This window comes from Triturus cristatus, chromosome 5_1 (assembly GCF_964204655.1).
Source record: "Triturus cristatus chromosome 5_1, aTriCri1.1, whole genome shotgun sequence".
Lineage (NCBI taxonomy): Eukaryota > Metazoa > Chordata > Amphibia > Caudata > Salamandridae > Triturus > Triturus cristatus.
In genome coordinates, this window is record NC_140587.1 from 584,816,172 (window position 1) to 584,832,862 (window position 16,691).

At 48.7% G+C, this 16,691-nt stretch overlaps 1 protein-coding gene across 5 annotated transcripts in view; it reads right to left on the reverse strand.

Annotated features, from left to right (window-relative positions):
- TRIM55 (tripartite motif containing 55) overlaps window positions 1-16,691 on the reverse strand; it is a 604,973-nt gene that overhangs the window by 326,517 nt on the left and 261,765 nt on the right. The window lies entirely within an intron of this gene.

Consider the following 16,691-nt stretch of genomic DNA (forward strand, 5'->3'; position numbering starts at 1 on the left):
ACTGGCTTCCTGATTATAGGTGCCCAGGTGCTCCACAGTTTGGGGAGCTCTGACCTCAAGCTCATACAGAAGGTGACAGCTTCAGAGAGGCACAACTTCATGGTGTCATGAGCCGTGCTGTGGGCGAGTCTGTCGTACACACTGCATTCAGGCATCTTATAGTGGTCGAGCACCCGTATGAGGACTTGTACAACAAGGAGGTACAACTCAATGCATTATGGCTGATAATTACAATTACTAATGGCTGATAAATGTGGGTGGATCAATATGTGTCACACACTTCCTACAATCAATGGTTGAGGGAGGTCCCTTTTGACCGCTCTCTTGCTGGATAGTGCATCGTTTTTGCCAAGAGCGATGTGATGGTAGAAATGAAACCTAAAAATACCAAGCATTGGCATAGCCAATAGGTCTTGCTTTTGTTACCTTATAAGCATTTAGTTTTGCAGCACATTATCCTTGGTGCAACAACATCAGCTGTTGCATGGCTAAACCTTGAACCTTATAAGTGTTTAGCCATGTAACAGTTGATGTTGTTGCACCAAGGATATTGAACTGTAAAACTAAATACTTATAAGATCTCAAAAGCGAGACCTATTGGCTATGCCAATGTTTGTTTATTTGGACAGCCACAACAATCAGAATTGCAAAATGGCATTAAGGAAATGGCGGGTGTGGTCTGTTATTGTAGATGAATGGTCGTCGTTAGTAATGCGTGTTATCTCTTAATCTCAGATTTCAGCTGCCTTTATCTTGTGTGGATTCTTTAAACCTAAGATATCAAAAGAAAGATATACAATCTGGCTTCATAAGCTTTTAAAAGAGCTCGTAAACCTCAGTCATATCTTCTGGGGTAAATACAAAGAAAGCAAGTCTTTTGACACTTTCCTGAAAAAATGAGCGAACTTGCAGAAAAATTATAAATGAAAAGTACTGTTTCAATATACATTAAAAAAGATTGTTACAGAGAAAATTGTCTGTACAGTGCAGCTAAGTGGTTCTGTGACCTCATATATCTTAGCGTTTCAAAAGAAAAACAAAGAGAAAAATAAATTAAATTACGCTTACTGTCATGGTTTTTTTTCCTCTCAGGCTGTGCCTCCTAGACATCAGATTGAATTCTGCCGTTTGTAACTTAGACCTGGCATTGCTCACAGTACCTGAATTCGACCCAAAGTTCACAAGCCAGTTTCTGATGTGACAATTGACAGCCTTTCTACAACTAACAGGATGGTGTTTACAGACATACAAGATCCTTTCACCCCAGCTGGGGTAAGTGGTAAGGCCAGTCTTGTAAAACCAACAGCAAGTGGGGGAGGAGAGTGGTGACACGGGAGAGATGAAAAATGAAATGGAATTGTGAGGCAGACAAGATGGGGAGAGAAGAGAGACAGACAGACGAGAGAGGCCAGAGAAAGAGATTCGAGAGAGGGCAAAAGGGAGGTGACAGAAAATGAGACGAGTGCAATCGAGGAGCGAGACAGAACAAGACGGCAAAAGTGAAAGCAGGGGTGCACTCGCACGCGCGTGACGGCAAACACGCGAGTGGCAAAAGTGAAAGTAATCAGCGTCCAGATAGCGCCTCGGGCGCTGAAAGCTGGCGGCTGCACGCGCTTGTGCGCGTAACAGCAAGCTGGTGGCCGGCTGCCTCTGGGTAGCACTTCCAAAACCCGCTTACTAAATGTATAGCTTGAGACAGCGCATGCAGTGGCTCAGGCGAGACCTAAAAAAGGTTTGTCAGGATGAAAAACAAAGCAGCGATGATAATTGCACTGTATAAATAGGAGACAGGGCATTATGGCTTGTACAGTTCGTGAAAAGAGTATTAGTGAGCCCTGTTGGCTATACCTGCAGATGCGCTCACTCAGTTAGGACACTTCCATTTAGAAGGGATTTGAGTCAAGCTGCTTTTCTTGGCTTCACCCAGAGCACCTGTTTTGCTAGGCATCACTGCTCATATGGAATGCTTAGAAGCTTTTGTGGTAATTTCGTTCAAAGATTTATATCCACATTCTAGTTGAAATGCAGCCAAGGTGCATGCCCTCAACGGTATTTCCTAGATTAACCAGGGTAGGCAGTACAAAAACGTGCATATATTACCTCATACTGCTACAAACAAAACATGCATGCAGATTATATCAAGTGTTTCTCCCCAGTGTTTCAGGACAATAGAGCAACGGAAAGAAAATTTACACCAATTCGCTTAGTTTATGTGAGCTCTTTCGAGACTGACCTGATTGTGATGTATTAATAGATCACTTAAACTCGCGGTGTTTTATTTGGTGGTAAATTAATCAAACGAGATGACTGGTGTAGGGGTGTCCAATTTCATGCAGTGAATACTTCGATTGATACCCTGCTCAGGCAAAGGTATCTGCAATTTGTGAATAGGCAACAAACATACATTTAAATACTTCAGACAGGAAAATCATTCTGTGTACATAGTGCGGATCATTGCTGATGGCAAGAAGGCCCTGGCCCAGCTTGTTGCAGACTACCTTGCAGCAGACATATATTTGCAGGCTTACTGCAGGCTTCCTTGCTGTAGACATCTGGTGTGCTTTGAATCCCAGCAGGGCCAACCCAGACTTTAAAATTTCAGCAGTTGATAAATTGAGAAGCATTAAAACAACATAAAAGTAACACCTATTATTTGCGGTGCTCAGAAATGGTAAAACCATGGTGCTAGGTGTGATAGGAACAAGATGATACTACTATTGTCATCAGGTGCAGGACACAGCTCTGCAGCTTGAGAGTTTTGGGAATGTAACAAAAGTTCTCACAGAAAAATCCTGGGACCTGATTACATGCTGCGTAGGCAGTGACTGTTTTTTAGGTCTCGCCTACGCAGCGCGTACGCGCTGTTTAGTAAAGAGACCTTTAGTAATCGGCACAGCTTTACGGGCAAAATCGTGCACGCGTTGCATTGCTTCCAATGGCAACGCGTGCATGTCTGGCGATTCCCTTGCGGGAGCGAGCTTTTTTGCCATGTGTTCTCAATCATCGCTCCTGGCGCCGCTCGCTCCCGCAAGGGAAACGCTTTCACCTTTGCCAACAGTTTTTTTTTTTACTTGAGGCATGCACGCTTGTTTTTATTGGGAACACAATGTCTGTTGAACTGAGAAACAAAGCTCGCATTTCTTCTTGATAAGATTCGTGGTCGCAGCTGAGCTCTGCTTGGTAGTAAACCTCAGAAGTGTCCCTGGTACTCGGACCGGCTGCTACCGGCTCTGACAATGGGGGGTCACAGCCCTGTGCAGGGTGCACACCGCTTCGGACCCTACTTCTTGGCGGGCGCTGACAGAACATCATGAGCGTCGGCAGGAAAACAGTGAGCAGCTGAAATCGGCCTTCCGGTGTCCAGGAGCCAGAGAGGGCCCCTCCAGGGGGAGGAGCGATTACTTGCCTGTGATCTGAGTACTCGGAGTCTTGCCTCCTCATCCTAGTCTTCCCAGCTATCACCAGTGTTTGCATCTGTGTCCCACTGTCCACTACCCCCAAATACTTCCTTTGTGTACAATCCAAAGCATGGTTGCTGACGTCAGAACCATTCCAGGGAGAGGCCGGGAAGTCCTTGGTGATGGTCAAAAGTGAGAAATAAATAGAGTAATTCCATTTCCCTCCTCCTCCCCCTCACTAGCAGCTTCAAGCAGGCCTTATTGATTCCCCTCACCAAGAAACCTGGTATCGACCCGCTGGACCTCACGAATTATCGGCCCATATCCTTGCTGCCCTTCCTATCGAAAATGCTGGAGGCGCATGTTACCAACTGCCTCTCTAATTTCGTGGAGGAAACGGAATATCTCCAACCCAACCAAGCAGGTTTCCGGCCTGGTCACTCCACTGAGGCAGTAATATTGGCCGTCCAGAACACCTTGAGGTCCAACGCTGACAACAACCTTCATCAAGCCCTAGTACTTCTTGACTTGTCCGCTGCATTCGACACGGTTGACTATTCCATTCTGGTCAACCGTGTCGAACAGGCGGGTCTCAGAGACTCTGCCCTAGCCTGGTTGAAATCGTTCATCTCCGAACGTACTCAGTCTGTCCGCTTAGGCTCCTTTTCTGCCGCCAAAGTCAAGTCTTTCTGTGGGGTGCCCCAAGGCTCTTCATTATCCCCCTTGTTATTCAATTTGTACATGCGACCCCTTCTTTTTGCCCTGAGAATGCACAAAGTCACTGTATATAACTATGCAGATGACTTGCAGCTCGTTTTTGTTCTCAACTCCCCAAATGCGGTGGAGGACTTCCAAGCCACTATGACTCTAATCCAGAGCTGGATGTCCTCAAATCACCTTAAATTAAACCCAGGGAAAACTGAGTTGATCCTGCCCGGCAAGAGCGAAATCAGTTGGAGCCCTAACTTCTGGCCGACTGACATGGGCCTCCCCCCTAAGAAATCTCTGACTGTAAAAAGTCTGGGGATAACCATCAATGAGGACCTCTCGCTAAAATCTCAAATTGGAACCGTGGTTTCTTCTGGATTTTTCCAATTGAGGAAAATTAGGAAAATCGCCCATTTCCTCACTCCCTCCGCCTTAATTCAGGTTGTCATGGCCCTAGTCCTCTCCCACATCGACTTCTCAAACAGCCTATACCTAGGCCTACCCGTAGGACAACTCAGAAGACTGCAGTACTTGCAGAATCAGGCCGCTAGGCTGATCTGCAAAGTACCCAAATGGGAATCGATTAAACCAGGCCTAGAGAGCCTGCACTGGCTACCCGTGGCTCAAAGAGCCGAATTCAAAGCCGGGTGCATCATCTTTAAGGCTCTGCAAGGCAAGGGACCTCTATTCATCAGACAGCTGATCGGAAGATATGTTCCCTCACGGAACCTAAGATCTGCCCACAAAGACCTTCTTGAAGTACCTCGCTTTAAGAAAAAACGACAAGGCGGCAGCAGCTTCCATTTCCTAGCAGCTACCCTATGGAATTCTCTGCCACTAGCCCTCAGACAGAGTAAAGACCTCCTTGCCTTCAGAAAGGCATTCAAGACTCACCTCTTCACAAAAGCTTACTTGAAATAACGCTTCCGGTAGACTCACCCTTTGTTATGTTTTTTATCTTTCCAGCGCCAAGAAGCCCTCGGGCGTACGTGCGCTTTATAAATTTTTAATAACAATAATAACATAACTAGTAGTCCTCGCATGTTCTGAGCTACATGCCAATACTTAACGCGCTCGTCTTACGAAGCGTGGGCGCTGCTAAGGACACGTGACATTTTGATGAGGAAAGAAGGGTCATGCATACACCACAGACGACGGAGCCCTCTGCTCAGACGTTCCGGTCCCTGGATCGCGCACTCCCAGAAAGTGGTTAGCAATGAAAGAGAAGGATGCCATCCATGCCGGTGCTTGCCGGTGTCCGAGGGAGACCCCGGGGTCTGCACCCACAAGGCAGCCATGCCGATACCTGGCTTGCCTTGAATTGAGCATGGTGGCTCCCCCTGGGCCAAGTCACAGGCCACGGGGACCACCACACAGCCCCACATTCGCAGAGGGTGTTTGATGTCGGAGGAAAGGAGACATTACTAACAAAGCTATGTTCACCACCCTTCCAACATTCGAGGAGGACTTCCTCGGGCGAGGAGCACCTTTCAAAGAAAGTGAAACTCTCTGATGCTCACTATGGCACGGCAAGACCCCCTTGAGTACAAACTGCAGACCCAGAAGGAACGTGTCTCCCTCCAACAACATTTAACAAGTGACTGGGTGGCCACAAGACCGCTCTGCTTCAGTGGTGTGACTACAAGAAGCTATGCTTTTAGAGAACAACCCTTTAAGGAGGCCTTCTCATGAGTACAAAGGGGGCATTATAAGGTGGTCGTCACAATGGACTAATCCCAAGATGGGACCGTTCATTTCTGTGATGAGGGGGCTATGAAGAGCACCATCTCATGAAGGAGCATGAACCTCAACATTCTCTGTCACCCCATTGCTACTATCATGAGTAGAGTACCCTCTCTCTTTGAGCGAGGCAGTAACTTTGCGATTAGAAGGAAGGGAGGGCAGGTGCCAAGAGTGGGCATGATCTGGTACAAAGTACTGTGATCACACCTGTGTTACTTTGTGCGGAGGGGGTCTCCACAGGGGCAGAAGTGTGCAGCTCTGCGTTATTAATACATTGACCGAAGAGGTTGGAACATTTCACTCCAACCATCAAAGATATCCGTGGAGGGAAAGAAGCTTTGAGAGGACGGGGAGTCCCCCCACAAGTGGGAAGGGACAGAACTGCCCCTGCCCAGGAAGTGGAAGTACTCGACTCTGGCAGTGCCTTGTATCGGGGTCCCTCTATGCACAGTCTGTCCAGACAGGCACTTGGCACCAACAGCGTGGTGTCGACCAGCACCATGGACGACTCGGGAGAAAGACCAGTTGGACTTCAAAAGCGTAGCCTATTCCTTCCATGGCTCCTGTCCCAAAGACACCGAGCCGGTGCTAATGTGAGCTCCAGGCAAATGCCCCTTGAACGGTGTTGTAAAGAAGGTCCGCAAAAGAGAAGGCAAAAAGGCATGAAAATCTTCTAGGCGCTAACCCGCTTGTTAGGAACAACCTTGTTCCCTAAGACACAGATTTATTGGGTGCTTTAAATAGAAACATTTAAGTGCAGGTACTCTGTACTAGAGTACCTGCTTGTTTTTGAGACGTGCCGGTACTCTCCAATTAAAAGTATTGCTTTTCTCTGGAGAAGTGCCGGTACTCTCCCTCTTAAAAACAAGCATTGGCATAGCCAATAGGTCTCGCTTTTGGGATCTTATAAGTATTTAGATATGCAGCACAATATCCTTGGTGCAACAACATCAACTGTTGCATGGCTAAACATATATAAGGTCCCAAAGGCGAGACCTATTGGCTATGCCAATGCTTGTTTAACTCCGTTCTTGCTTCATATTTCAACAATAAGCTGCAAAAATGACGCCAGTGTTAAGGAGCCCGACATAAATCGAGCACCAAAATAACCCTTAATGTTACTGGGGCTTATTTACAAGCCTCTTGCGCTGCCTGGGCGTCACTTCTAATGGAAAAAGTGAAAGCTTGTAAACAAGCATCACTGTTTGCAGCTGATGTTCGTCTCTTTCAGTGTGCGGTTCAAAAATCAGCCACAGCTCGGTATTCAGATCGAAGGGAAGGGAAGTAAACCTGGAATCGGAAGAACCACACCAAACGAGGACACTTTGCCATCCAATAGCTGCATTCGGATGCGCGAAGCCACTGCCTGAACAAAACAAGGCCGAAAAGCACTGCTGTTGCTTTTGTGTTCACACACCCTGAGTGAGGCACATGTGGTGTACTGAAAGATGAGCCCGACTGAGCCAGCATTGGGATTGAGCACAGAGCAGCTCGCGGACATTCTTTCCACTCTGACAGAGGCCCTGACGCTAAGAGAGAACAAACAGAAACAAGGCAGCCACCCTCCTAGATGAATAAATTGGTGGCTCAAAATCCACTGTAATATACATGTAGAGAAACATTGGCAAAGAAAGGAACCGAGGACTTTAATTCAAATGAGGTTGGGCGGCCTGCCAAAATAGGTTAAAAAAAGAATGGGGGTCGCCTATAATGCGAAAATGATGGGGGAGCTAAACTGGAACTGGGTCCAAGGTATCATTCCCATTGGCAATCCAGGGATGTGCGGGTAGCACACCGACTGGGTTGTAAACGTTAATGCAATATGCATGCCATCTATGCACAAAAACAGGCTGCAATTTGCAACTCCCTGCAAATGGCTGCCTATGCAGGAATGGAGACCTGCAAGAGACAGCAGACCTCTGTCCCTGCATTCCCTTTTTGAAACACCTTTGGAGTGGTAACAGATTGTGAATCATAGCTGCATCATCGGGGTGGGAGGAGGGGGGGAGAAGGGTGCAGGCATTCTGGATCTCAATCATTTCACATTTTCTCACCCAGGGCATTAGTGTTTCTCAGCAGTATGCACAATTTTTTTAAACGTGATTCCATTCACAGAGTGCAATCAAGATGAAAGTCTCAAAGAACAAGAGGAGACAGCATCATGGGTTCGCTTAAAAATCTAAGCAGTAGTTCGAAACGACTCTCGAATGAGGTGTTGCCTTACTGAGGAACACAAAGCTTCCCTTTACAGAGACCTGCCTTGTTCTCTGCCTCCTTAGTTATCTGTCAAAATAAATGGCTTGCCACATGTTTTGTAAACACTTTAAAACTACTTCGTCCATTAGCGACATCCACGCACTGAGTTGACATTTTGAAGGCAAGAGAGCCTAGATAAGGTTCACTTTTCTAATGCTATGTATAGGAAAGTCGTCCTTTTTGCCTCAATCACCCCCATTTTTGACTGATGCTGGTGGTTACTGACTCTGAAATTACCCTGGGCTCTGCTAACCAGGTCCAGGAAGAGTGCTCTGTCCTCTCAAGGCATATGGTTATTGGTGTCCTTCTAATTGGCAAAGACCAACTACCTGTAAGTCCCTAGTATATGGTAGGGCATGTAGGTTTAGAGACCCCAGTGAAATTAATGTACTCAAGTGTGCACTGCTGTGGTGTCTGGTTTCATTTTAAAGCCAGGCCTGCCTTGCAGGCTGGTTTTACAATAAACTAAGTCCAAATTCGACTTTGGAATTAAAATGAACTTCCAAAATCCAAAGTTACCTTTTTATTACTTATAAGGTCTGCCCTGGCTGCCTCAATAGTAGGCTGTATAGTTATAAAAAGCAGGGACAATATAAAATATGCTTTTATATGCCCTGGTAAGGAAAAACAACCAATGTCGATTTTCCCTATGTAGGGCTGCCAGCTCCATAGGCTAAAATGGGGAAGGCTTTATTAAATGTATTAAAGTCTATCTTTGCTTTGGAAGTAGCTTGCAACACCATTCAAAGTATCAAATTAATGGTCACATTAAATCCAACACTAAACCAAAGTTGGAATTAATATAACTATTACAGGAAAGTAGTTTTAGAACTAACTCTGGAAGTTACCTAAAGAAGCCCCATAGCAGCCTCTTCTGACTGGTCCACCTTTGAAAGTTTGAGCCATACTGCTCCCTAAGCAGGTGTGAAGAGGCCAGAGGCTGAAAAAATACAACCATTTGGTGGGAGGAGATTTGCTTCCTGGAGAACCCAGGGAGAGAAAGGGGTCTGGGGAGTTCTAAGCTTCAAAGGCAGGAGAAGAAATGTCATAGGACCCAGGCTCGCCCCAACTGCCTTGATCCCAAGCCCGATGGAAGCCTCTCTAATTCGATTAGGAGAGGGCTGGGAGGGGAGTGTAGTCAGTGGTTAGCTACACGTGTGGGGTGGGTCACAAAGACACACAAACCAGAGATTTCCTCCATCTTTTTTATTTGGAGAATGGGCTATATGTTTCACACACTTCATAGGAAGTGGTCATACTAGAGGAAGCTAGCTTATTCCATATAGGCTAGGGTGCCCCCTCCCTCAAGCACAGAAATGAGGAAAAAACAGGTCAGCTGAGGAGCTCACCAGCAGTGGTGGCTCCTCCGCTAAGGCAGAAGAGCGTTGCTCTACTGCTTTTCAGCAGTATAAAAAACGAAAAATAAAATGATAATAACACAATGTTATTATCATTCTATTTTTCCCTGCTGAAGCAGTTTTGAGGGGCCGGTGGGTCTGGGCTGCTCTGCTCACACAGCAGGCGGGGGAGGAGTGGTGAGTGTATTCTGGCAGTGCCCATGATGGTTACAGATTTATCATCAGTATCTCTCGGAAGACTCAGAAAGGACGATACATGATGCCTGATGCTTTCCTGGTCTGACCTGGAGTGACAACCTGCTTCTCAAGAAACAGCCTGAGCTATAATACTATCTCTATACTGCCCTGGATGCTGCAGTCTTCACCTGCGACCATCCTCATCCCTGAAAGCTTTGAGGCAGCTATCAGTTCCATGTAGGGCTCTACAACAATCTAAAATACATAAAAAATGGGGATTATGGTTTCATCCATAGTAAAATCGTGGAGGAGGCAACAAAATTAAAGACAACATGCGGTTACATATGTTTTCATTACGGGTCTCAGTGCATCTATTGCTTATTTACCATTTTACATTTTTTGATGTTGTCTTGCTCAACTAAAAGCCAATCCAAAAATAAAATTTGTTCCAAAAAAGAAAACAAATTGATTTTGCACTTTTTATGTTATTTTTGTTCTAAGCCAGAAAGACCAAACCTAGCTTTATCTTACACATTTTATAAACGAACCAAGTATATTTGTTCAAGTCCTAATTATGCAAACAGTGAAAACAGAGCAAATTCAGTTTGCTCTGTTCTTGATCTTGAGCACACATATCTATTTAATAATGACAGTAACGAAACTAATTTGCTACATCCATATTATGCAACAGGCAAACAACACAAGCAGATCTACAAAATTTTTGTAGAAACACATTGTATGTAATTTAACGCCAAAACAAAAATCAGATAGACTAAAAAGGTGCATTTGCTAAAGAAAAGATATTGGAAATTCCTTAAGTGCCTCTTCCTTTTATCACACAGCTAAAGCTTTTAGTCAAAATAGGGCCGCCAATAGCAGTCAAAAATAATGAAAAAATAATTATCAAAATCCTCAAACTGAAATATATTTGAATTAAAATCGATGTAAGTTGGAATATCCATAATAGAAAAATCATTCCTTAGAAAAGCACAGAAGAGGAGAATGGCAACCCCCCCAATTGGTACCTTCCATTTGATCAACAAATTGAGAAATTAGATCAGAAAGGCAAAATCACAGATTTAAAAAAAAAAGTTTACGAATGTAGCAGTATAGAGATGGAGGGGTATTGATGCTGCTAGCAGAACAGTTGTGTTCGGAATTGCTTTCCGTCAGTAAGATAACCTGCTGTCCAATCTGTAGATAGCGCCTTAATTAGAGTTCTGAAGGCAATTTATGCCTAAGCACCTGAGCAGAGGAGAAAATGGAAGCAGAGAGATGATGGACAGGAGGCTTTTGAATGGAAGGACTGTGTGTACCAGTGCAAAGAGCAGCCCTGGGAAGCTGCTTCAACGTTGTCAATTGTGGGGTTGTCCGGGAGACAGCTGTGGCCTCTTCCCACTGTGATACTATTGTGCTGCATGTTGGAGGAGGGGAGAGTGCACTTGCAGACTGAGCCCCTAGAAAGGGCCACGGTCTCTCCATGGCAGTGCGGCTCATAGCAGAGGCCAGCTGAGTGACCTGTGTGGAGAGTGATGGCCAATGCTGCTCGCTCCTTAGTTACTGAGCTTTGCCGTTCCAGAAAAGCCCGCCATCATTTTGCGTTACGCCACTGTTTTCAGTCAGAAAACAGAACTGTGCTACGAGCAAGACGAGCTGCCAAGTCCATAAATAGATAAATAGTGGCCTTCGTTGTTGTTGCAGCTGCTCGTTCGCCATCCCACTATTGTAGTATGGCTTTTGCAATAGTCGCCTAGCGACCGCTGAGCCTTGCCCAGGCCTGGTCGCCCCCACGCTCCTCCTGCTTCCTGTGCCTGTGATTCGCTTGGGCGACCCAGCCGCCGCTGAGCCGCCCGCACCCGACTTTCCCGCCGCTGCCTCCCTGCGGCCCCGCCCCCCTCCAGCCCTTTGGCCGCCCCGCTCCCGCCACCCAGCTGACCCTCCCTCCCGGCTACCTTCTTAAGGGGACCTCTCTCTCCACCTCGGGAGCGACCGCTGAGCCTTGCCCAGGCCTGGTCGCCCCCACGCTCCTCCTGCTTCCTGTGCCTGTGATTCGCTTGGGCGACCCAGCCGCCGCTGAGCCACCCGCACCTGACTTTCCCGCCGCTGCCTCCCTGCGGCCCCGCCCCCCGCCAGCCCATTGGCCACCCCGCTCCCACCACCCAGCTGACCCTCCCTCCCAGCTACCTTCTTATGACGCCCCCACGCACGCGCAGCGGGCGCGCCGATTGTGCGCCGAAGGCGCGCCAAAGGCAAGCCCGTCTGCGCCTGTCCATGCCTGGACCGCGCCCAGCGCCAGAACCCCTGGCCCCCACAGAGGCCATCCCACCCGCCGGACTTACGATTCCGCCACCCTCAACGCACTCAACACCGGCCGGATCCACGGATGCTACCGAGCCACCCCGCGTCGCTCCCACGGACCCTTCAGCTGCCAATCCTGCAACTTCTCCTGCATCCGGACCGGCACCACACCCGCCAAGCCGAGCGCCAGCAGCAACCACCTGAAATGCATCCTGCTCAACACCCGCTCCGTCCACAGGCACGCCGTGGAACTCTGGAACCTGCTCGACACCACATCTCCAGACGTCGCTTTCCTCACGGAAACTTGGATGAACGCCTCCTCAGCGCCCGACATCGCCATCGCCATTCCGGACGGATACAAGATCACCCGGAGGGACCGCGTCAACCAGACTGGAGGAGGCATCGCCATTGTCCACAAGAACACCATCCGCATCATGACCAACTCCGATGACACCCTCACAGCCGCCGAACATCTTCACTTCCAGATACACACCGACCCCAAGACCACACTCAGAGGCACCCTCATCTACAGACTCCCGGGACCTCGCACACGATTCAGCGAAGACATCGCAGACTTCATCAGCCCACACGCCCTCTCCTCCGCTGACTACATCCTCCTAGGGGACCCCAACTTCCACCTGGAGAACAACAAGGACAGCAACACCACCACCCTGCTGGACAACCTCGCCAACCTCGGACTCAAGCAGCTGGTGAACACCCCCACCCACTACGCCGGACACACGCTTGACCCCGTCTTCTCCTCCAGCAAGGACATCGCCTTCGGCCACTCCACCGGACTCCACTGGACAGACCACAGCTGTGTCCACTTCAGCTTCAGAAGGACCACGACTCACCATCACCCGCAGCCGGTTCCCCGTAGGAGCTGGAACAAGATCACCTCTGACCAGCTCTCCACATCCCTGAACCAGAATCCTCCCGCCAGCTCAATGGACCCCAATCAAGCAGCCAACAACCTCACACAGTGGATCACCAACTGCGCTGACGACCTTGCACCCCTGAAAAACCATCCCAGCAGGCCCGGCAGCAAGAAGGCTTCCTGGTTCAACGACGATCTCAAGAACTCCAAGAAGAAGTGCCGCAACCTCAAGAAAGCCTGGCGCAAAGACCCGACTACAGACAACATGACTGCCCTCAAGCACGCCACCCGCAAACACCACCAGCTGATCCACATCACCAAGAAGATAGCATTCAAGGAACGACTAGACAACAACTCACACAACAGCAAGGAACTCTTCAGCATCGTCAAAGAGCTCTCCAACCCCAGCGCCGAAACCAACGCCATCACCCCCTGGCAAGAACTCTGCGACTCACTAGCCTCGTTCTTCCACAGCAAGATCGCCGACATACACAACAGCTTCGGCACACAGCCCATGCACCCAACCACCGAACCGACGCACCCCACCACCACCCTCCGCGCCTGGAACCCGGTCAGCACCGAAGACACCATCCACACAATGAACACCATCCACGCCGGATCACCAACCGACCCATGCCCCCACCACGTCTTCAACAAGGCCGCCTCCGTCATCGCACCCCAACTCCGAGACATCATCAACTGCTCCTTCAACACCGCCACCTTCCCGGAGAGATGGAAGCATGCAGAACTCAGCGCCCTCCTGAAGAAACCTTCAGCAGACCCCACCGACCTCAAGAACTACCACCCCATCTCGCTCCTCCCTTTTCCTGCCAAAGTCATCGAGAAGACCGTCAACCGACAGCTTGCCGCCTTCCTCGAGACGAACGGATCCCTCGACCCCTCGCAGTCCGGCTTCCGTGCCAATCACAGCACCGAGACCGCCCTCATCGCAGCCACTGACGACATCCGAGCCCTGCTCGACAATGGGGAAACAGCGGCCCTCATCCTCCTGGATCTCTCCGCAGCGTTCGACACGGTCTGCCACCGCACCCTAGTACAACGCCTCAGCAACGTCGGAATCCAAGAGAAGGCTCTGGAGTGGATCATCTTGTTCCTCGCCGGAAGAACCCAGAGAGTCCGCCTCCCCCCGTTCAGATCCGAGGCCACCGAAGTCATCTGCGGCGTACCACAAGGATCTTCACTCGGCCCCACCCTCTTCAACATCTACATGAGCCCCCTCGCGGCCATCGCACGCCAACACAACCTCAACATCATCTCCTACGCCGACGACACTCAGCTGATCCTCTCCCTCACCAACGACCCAGCCACCGCCAGAACTAACCTACACGAAGGGATGAAAGACGTAGCCGAGTGGATGCAGAACAGCTGTCTGAAACTGAACTCAGACAAGACGGAAGTCCTCATCCTGGGACCATCTTCCTCCGCCTGGGACGACTCCTGGTGGCCCCCTGCCCTGGGCAGCGCACCCAAACCATCGGACCACGCACGCAACCTGGGCTTCATCCTGGACTCCTCCCTCTCGATGACCAGACAAGTCAATGCCGTCTCATCTTCATGCTTCAACATCCTACGCATGCTCCATAAGATCTTCCGATGGATCCCCACCGAAACCAGGAAGACGGTCATCCAGGCACTTGTCACCAGCCGACTGGGCTACGGAAACACCCTCTACACCGGAACCACAGCCAAACTACAGAAGAGACTCCAACGCATCCAGAACGCCTCCGCACGACTCATCCTGGACATCCCCCGTCACAGCCACATCTCCGGACACCTGAGAGACCTGCACTGGCTCCCCGTCAACAAGAGAATCACGTTCCGACTCCTCACCCACGCACACAAGGCTCTCCACGACCTGGGCCCCAGGTACCTCAACAACCGCCTGACCTTCTACACTCCCACCCGCCAGCTTCGATCGACCAGCCACGCCCTCGCCGCCATTCCACGCATCCGAAGAACCACCATGGGAGGAAGATCCTTCTCCTACCTGGCAGCCAAGACATGGAACTCCCTCCCCATCCACCTCCGCCAGACCCAAGACCACCTCTCCTTCAGGAAGCAACTCAAGACCTGGTTGTTCGAGCAGTAGCAGACCACCCCCCCCAAGCGCCTTGAGACCCTCCGGGTGAGTAGCGCGCTATATAAATTTCTTGATTGATTGATTGATTGATTGTCGCCTCATTACACAATGAAGAGTTTGGCTACCCTGCCTATATTAAGTGAGCAACTAGACACAATGTTGGGGGGTTTGGGGTGGGGGTGGATAGCAAGTCAAATCAGTGGACAAATATCATTGCAGACATTTTACAATTACTTATGGGGGTGTCTGCGTTTGTTGTTCAGGTGCAATGCATTTTAGTTCTTCTGAACTGCATGTGGTGAATAGGTGCATTTGAAAGTAAACTATGTCAGCAATATTGTTCACCATGTAAGTATTTCTTATAATTTTCAGGGATTTGGGCGGTTCTCGCTCAAAACATTTTAAAACAATGAATAGCCAATGTGTTTAATCTTGAATTGGGCCAATCAACCTAGTATAATGTGAAATATCAGATTCTACTTTTGAGGACAGTCTATGACAAGCAGAAAATTCCAAACACTCCAGGTCAATTGCAGCAACTTAAAAGGACAGAAAAACTACTTTAACAAGATATTTGAGCATCAGTCCCCCAAAAGAAGTTTTGGGAAATTGGTAGTGTGTAGGAAAGTTTAAGCACATTTCTTTTAAAATTGTTCTGTAATAACAGATATACCTGCACGTATTACTTTTTATATTATTTGCAGAATAGGTTGTTAGTTTAGTTCACAACCCTCGTCAGGGGCTTAACAAACACCTCCGCAGCCCATGCGGTACGGGGGTCCCCTAGTCTTCAGTATGCGGAGGGGGCTCCCTCAGCTCATCTGTAGAGAGCTGTCAGAGGCTTGTTCTAAAGCAGCAGCAGTGTGCAGCCTGCTCTGAGCTCATCGCATTGACCCAGGACTGAAGAGAAACAAAGTAACAAGTTACATTGTTTCTCTTCAATCAGAGCCAGGCCCGGAAAAAGGATGGGGGTGGGGGCCCCCAGAGAGAGCATTCTCCACAGGGCACTGCTCCTCTGAGAAGGGATGAGGCAACACAGAGCTGACAGTGACAGGTGTGCAGCTCCAGGAACAGGATCTGCTGGGACGCATTGGAAGGTAAACAAGCATTTGCAATGCAATTGGTCTTGCATTTGTGAAAGTTAAATCTATTGAGGTTGTAAAGGACAATGGGGCATATTAACAACGGCCAGCGATAATTATTGATGGCCGTGCTTAGCGATAATTATATTATCGCATGCTATCTCTGGTATTTATTAACAACGCGTTACTCCAGGGCGATAAAAATTCCAGAGATAGCGAGGTTATCGCCCTTTTGCAGGGAACATCGCTGGTTTTCCAGCGATGTTCCCTGCAAAAGGGCAATAACCTTACTGATACGACCCATAGGGTCGTATCAGCATAATCCACCCCCTATGTTAGGGATGGCTAAGTCAGGATTTTAGCAGACGTTACGTTTTGGCGAAAACGGCCATTTTCGCCAAAATCTAATGTGTGCTAAAATCATGTGGGGTGCCTTGTAAATATTGCGATGTAAACATCAGCGATATTTGCAAGGTAGTCCATCTTGGGTACGCCCAGAAACACCCACTTTGCATCTCATGGAGATGCAAAGTGAGGCGTTGGGAAAAAGGGTGCTAACATGCGATTATGCATGTTAGCACCCTCTTGTAAATAGGGTGCTGGTTTTATCTCCGCTTTTTGGGCTTTGTAAGCCAAAAAAGCAGAGATAAAGCCCTTGTAAATATGCCCCAATTTTTTTTTCCTATGCGTTTT